We start from the raw sequence: 6405 nt of genomic DNA on the forward strand, positions 1-6405 counted from the left end.
TAGATAGATAGATAGATAGATAGATAGATAGAAAGATAGAAAGATAGATAGATAGATAGATAGACAGACAGACAGACTGATTTCAACTGGAAGCAGTGCTTACATATTGCTTAATTTTTGGTGGTTATTAAATAGTATGGGTAGGCAAGAAAAGTGCATATATCTTTTATTAGCATAAACTTACCCAAATGCGCTCTTGCATATTTAAGGCATTCAAAGTAATAATATTTCACAGCATTAATACAGTTATGTACTAGACTGGACAATGGTAAGCAGAGCCAGTACTTATATCAACAATGGCCTTATCTGTGTGAAGTTTGTATGTTCTCCCTGTGTTTGCGTGGGTTTCCTCCGGGTGCTGTGGTTTCCTCCCACACTCCAAAAAACATACTGTTAGGTTAATTGGCTGCTATCAAAATTGACCCTAGTCTCTCCCTCTCTGTCTGTGTGTGAGTGTGTGTCTATATTAGGGAATTTAGACTGTAAGCTCCAATAGGGTAGGGACTGATGTGAATGGGTTCTCTGTACAGCGCTGCGCTATTAGTGACACTATATAAATAAATGATAATGAGGATGATGATGATATGTGTTTACTATGCCTATACACATAGCCAGCTTTCACACTTGATTGGCAGATTAATGCATCATTATTGCTAAGTTTGATAACAGTTGTCTAATACAGTGACACTGGTAGAGAAAACCACTATAGACATTCACATAAGCAGCTCTCATCATCATCATTTATGGCATAAGACTTCTTTAATTATACTAAGTTTTTGAGCAGGTCTGCATTATACTTAATTATATAAGGGAGATGTACTTTTAGTAAAAAGTAGCTCTCCAATTTCAAAAGTACATCAACGTAGTATTAATACTTAGATTTAAAGATTTTCTGGGATAAATGAAATACATTCCCAGCAGCCATCTCCCTTTGCCTCTATCTTATTGCATATTTTGTCCTAATGTGCTTTCATATTTACATGTCACCATGTTTCCATTGGCTAGTACCTTAAAGTCAGATGTCTGTCAAGCAAACTGACCAGTGACAGAATTGCTTTGTGAGGTTTACATCTTTATGACATCAAATGCTTCACATGAAAAATGCAGTTCATTGTCAAAAATCAGCTATATTAGGAGAGTGAGAATTGTGTTTTAGCATCAATTACACACTAAATATGCTGTCATTGTGTATGTTTAATGGATGTCTTTCAGTTTTAAAGATAGACAGACCGATAGATAGATAGATAGAAAGATAGAAAGATAGATAGACAGATAGATAGACAGACAGACAGACTGATTTCAACTGGAAGCAGTGCTTACATATTGCTTAATTTTTGGTGGTTATTAAATAGTATGGGTAGGCAAGAAAAGTGCATATATCTTTTATTAGCATAAACTTACCCAAATGCGCTCTTGCATATTTAAGGCATTCAAAGTAATAATATTTCACAGCCAGTGTTGGACTGGCCTAGCGGAGTCCCAGGGAAATACCCGGTAGGCCCCACTGTCCGATGGCCCCGCCCCCCACAATGTGATCACCAGGCCCCCACGGAGAGGTCAGTGTAGGAGCAGCCTGTGCTGCTGGTAAAGAGGAGGAGCTTCCTGCTCAGGCAGGAACTGCTCACTGTCTCCCATCACCCCCTCTGCTGTGCTGTGATTGGCTGACACAGTCACTCAGAGCAGACACGCCCCCTACCCACACTGCCATGGAGGAAGCAAAGCAGGAAAGGTGAGATGTGTGTGTGTGAAAATGTATTAGTGTGTGTATGTGTGTGTATGTGTGTATATGTATGAGAGAAAATGTGTGTCAGTGTGTGTGATAAATGTATTAGTGTGTGTGTGAGAGAAAATGTGTGTCAGTGTGTGTGATAAATGTATTAGTGTGTGTGAGAGAATGTGTGTCAGTGTGTGTGATAAATGTATTAGTGTGTGTGTGAGAGAAAATGTGTGTCAGTGTGTGTGATAAATGTATTAGTGTGTGTGTGTGTGAGAGAAAATGTGTGCCAGTGTGTGTGATAAATGTATTAGTGTGTGTGTGTGTGAGAGAAAATGTGTGTCAGTGTGTGTGATAAATGTATTAGTGTGTGTGTGTGAGAGAAAATGTGTGTCAGTGTGTGTGATAAATGTATTAGTGTGTGTGAGAGAATGTGTGTCAGTGTGTGTGATAAATGTATTAGTGTGTGTGTGAGAGAAAATGTGTGTCAGTGTGTGTGATAAATGTATTAGTGTGTGTGTGTGTGAGAGAAAATGTGTGTCAGTGTGTGTGATAAATGTATTAGTGTGTGTGTGAGAGAAAATGTGTGTCAGTGTGTGTGATAAATGTATTTGTGTGTGTGTGAGAGAATGTGTGTCAGTGTGTGTGATAAATGTATTAGTGTGTGTGAGAGAAAATGTGTGTCAGTGTGTGTGATAAATGTATTAGTGTGTGTGTGAGAGAAAATGTGTGTCAGTGTGTGTGATAAATGTATTAGTGTGTGTGTGTATGTGTGTATATGTATGAGAGAAAATGTGTGTCAGTGTGTGTGATAAATGTATTAGTGTGTGTGTGAGAGAAAATGTGTGTCAGTGTGTGTGATAAATGTATTAGTGTGTGTGTGAGAGAAAATGTGTGTCAGTGTGTGTGATAAATGTATTAGTGTGTGTGTGTGTGTGAGAGAATGTGTGTCAGTGTGTGTGATAAATGTATTAGTGTGTGTGTGAGAGAATGTGTGTCAGTGTGTGTGATAAATGTATTAGTGTGTTTTGTGAGAGAAAATGTGTGTCAGTGTGTGTGATAAATGTATTAGTGTGTGTGTGAGAGAAAATGTGTGCCAGTGTGTGATAAATGTATTAGTGTATGTGTGTGAGAGAAAATGTGTGTCAGTGTGTGTGATAAATGTATTTGTGTGTGTGTGATAAATGTATTAGTGTGTGTGAGAGAAAATGTGTGTCAGTGTGTGTGATAAATGTATTAGTGTGTTTTGTGAGAGAAAATGTGTGTCAGTGTGTGTGATAAATGTATTAGTGTGTTTTGTGAGAGAAAATGTGTGTCAGTGTGTGTGATAAATGTATTAGTGTTTGTGTGAGAGAATGTGTGTCAGTGTGTGTGATAAATGTATTAGTGTGTGTGTGAGAGAATGTGTGTCAGTGTTTGTGATAAATGTATTAGTGTGTGTGTGAGAGAATGTGTGTCAGTGTGTGTGATAAATGTATTAGTGTGTGTGTGAGAGAATGTGTGTCAGTGTGTGTGATAAATATATTAGTGTGTGTGTGAGAGAAAATGTGTGTCAGTGTGTGTGATAAATGTATTAGTGTATGTGTGTGAGAGAAAATGTGTGTCAGTGTGTGTGATAAATGTATTAGTATGTGTGTCAGTGTGTGTGATAAATGTATTTGTGTGTGTGTGAGAGAAAATGTGTGTCAGTGTGTATGATAAATGTATTAGTGTGTGTGTCAGTGTGTGTGATAAATGTATTTGTGTGTGTGTGAGAGAAAATGTGTGTCAGTGTGTATGATAAATGTATTAGTGTGTGTGTGTGTGAGAGAGAAAATGTGTGTCAGTGTGTGTGATAAATGTATTAGTGTGTGTGTGTGAGAGAAAATGTGTGTCAGTGTGTTTGATAAATGTATTAGTGTGTGTGTGAGAGAAAATGTGTGTCAGTGTGTATGATAAATGTATTAGCTTGTGTGTGTGTCAGTATGTATGGTAAATGTATTAGTGTGTGTGTATGAGAGAAGGAGGTGAGTCAGTGTGTATGATTAATGTATGTGTGTGTGTTTGTATGTATGAGGGAGAATGTGTTTCAGTGTCTATGATAAATGTATTAGCGTGTGTGTGTGTATGTATGAATGAGAGAGAATGTGTGTCAGTGTCTATGATAACTGTATTAGTGTGTGTTTTTGTGTGGCTGTCTGTATGAGAAATGTGTGTATGAGAGAGGGTGGGGAGTCAGTATGTATGTTAAATGTATTAGTGTCTGTTTGTATGAGAAATGAATGTGTGTGTGTGTTATGTGTGGGCAATAGGGCTTGTGGCAATGTAATGGGGTATGAGGACAGGGAGGTCTTGTTATAAGTGAAATGGGCGGTGAGGACGGGGGGCTGTTATATGTAAAATTGGGGGTGAGGGCAGGGGGGCTTCTATATGTGAAATGGGGTTGAGGGGAGGGGGGCTTGTTATAAGTGAAATGGGGGTGAGGGCAGGGGGGCTGTTGAAAGTTAAATGGGAGTGAGGGCAGGGGGGCTGTTATAAGTGAAATGGGGGTGAGGGCAGGGGGGCTGTTATAAGTGAAATGGGGGTGAGGGCAGGGGGGCTTGTTTTAAGTGAAATGGGGTTGAGGGAAGGGGGGCTTGTTATAAGTGAAATGGGGTTGAGGAGAGGGGGGCTTGTTATAAGTGAAATGGGTTTGAGGGCAGGGGGGCTGTTATAAGTGAAATGGGGGTGAGGGCAGGGGGCTTGTTATAAGTGACATGGGGTTGAGGGGTGGGGGCTTGTGTAATATAATGTGGGTGTAGGTAGGTGGTGGCTAATGTGTGAAATTTTATTTGTGGGGTGATGGCGGGTCAATTTAATTTACCGGTAATAGTGGGGCCTATTAATTTAAGATGAGGTGGCGAGACCTTTAATGCTGGGGTAGTCTGGAGCTATTAATTGAATATGGGGTTAAGTTTGGGCAGGAGGGCTATTTATTAAATGTGAATTATTTATTGCCAGGGATGTTTATGGTAAAAAGGTTATATTTATTAAACTTAAATGCTATTTATTGCTAGGCCTGTTTGGAGGTAGGGAAATAGGTTTATTTATTAAATGCACATACTATTAATTTAATGTCGGGGTTGGTTGAAGGGAAATAGATCTATTTATCAAAAGTGAATACTATTATTTTAATGTTGGGGCTGGAGGGAGGTCTAATTATTATTAAACGTGTGTACTATTGATTTAACGCCGGGGCTGTTTGGAGTTTTCTAAATGTCATGTACTCATTTTTTCCCCAGTTAGGACTCCCAACATTGCAGGATCCAGGCAAGCAGCAACTAAGCTAAAGACACCAGCAGCCACAGGTCAGGAAAGCGACAAGTAAAGGACACACATACTCAGGTACATACAGTAGGCGCACACACATACTGTGCCTCGATTAACATCTATTTGGCCTTTCAACATGATGTAATTTTCAGGCTTTTTTTCCATGGCCACTTTAAGTCCTGCCCCTGTCCTTTTCTATGTAGGTGGAATCCACCCAAGTCCAAAATTTGCTTAGCGCAAATCACCTGCACCTTCAAGAATCGCACACGTCATGACCTTGCGATACTGCCAGCGTACAGGAGCTGAGAGGACCCTGCCCAGCAACCACAGAGAGGAGATGAAGCAGAGGTAAGTCAAATTTACTTTATTTTATTGTAATTTTTTGTTTATTTGTTTTTTTCAAACTTGACAATGTTCCCTTTTTACCTGGGGGGGGGGGGGGGGTAGCCTGTTCTTGGCATTATATGAATTGGTGCAGTACTCTGTGGCATAATATTGTTTGGGGGCCTAATTTAGGGCATAATATGATTTGGAGACATTATTGTGTGGCATAATATGATTTGTGGCATAAATTGAACTGGGGCACTACTGTATGTCATAATATGATTTGGGCGCATTACTGTATGTCATAATATGATTTGTGGCATAAATTGAACAATGTGGCATAAATTGAACTGGGGCACTACTGTGTAAACGTTTATTTGTTGGTTCCATTTTGATTAATAATATCTATATAATATAAAATCTCTCTATCTAAATGCACAATTGGCACACCTGGGCTTGACCAGATTTTAGCCAACCCCTGATCTGCAGCAAAGGTAATTCCCATGGAGCCAAGGTTGGGGGTGGCACAGTATATTCTTCTCAATAACGGTAATAATAGTATGCGGATACACAGGTTAATTGTAACTATTCTGAGACAAGGTGCCCCTCTGCTTGTATATGTGTTTTGTGTGTGTTTTAAATTTTTGTCTTTCTTGGAAACATTATTTTTTCATATTTGTCTGTTTCATTATAACAACTACACACCTTCCACTATGTATGCAGTGATTTTAGGGCACTGTCCTTGAAACTCAGGACTTCTGTACTGCCTGCCGGGAGATATGTCACACTTCTTTGAGCAGGCAGTGTACACTTCTGTTGATGGTGTATGCAACAATGCAAGTGTTTTACTGTAGGGGAGTGGCCTTCTGCTTTTCACACTCACACGCACCCTTTAAACATGAGAGCTATTGACTTAACATTGTGACTAGTTGGGGAAGGGGGCTAGAGTGTGCATATCCCTTTTTCAAAACAGGACCCCAACATTCCAGGGTCCAGACAGCAACTGAGCTTAAGACATCAGCAGCAGCAGGTAGTGAACGCTGCAAGAACAGGTAGGAGAGAGCAGGACAGTCTGCCAA

The 6405-nt window shown here is 39.7% G+C and overlaps 1 long non-coding RNA gene across 1 annotated transcript; it reads left to right on the forward strand.

Annotated features, from left to right (window-relative positions):
• The first annotated feature begins 1685 nt into the window (after positions 1 to 1685).
• Positions 1686 to 5344, forward strand: LOC142120119 (uncharacterized). Its single transcript, XR_012683566.1, has 3 exons — positions 1686 to 1729; positions 4975 to 5077; positions 5206 to 5344. It is a non-coding gene; the product is annotated as an uncharacterized LOC142120119 (long non-coding RNA).
• Positions 5345 to 6405: the final 1061 nt, after the last annotated feature.

This window comes from Mixophyes fleayi, unplaced genomic scaffold (genome assembly GCF_038048845.1).
Source record: "Mixophyes fleayi isolate aMixFle1 unplaced genomic scaffold, aMixFle1.hap1 Scaffold_1937, whole genome shotgun sequence".
Taxonomy (NCBI): Eukaryota; Metazoa; Chordata; class Amphibia; order Anura; family Limnodynastidae; genus Mixophyes; species Mixophyes fleayi.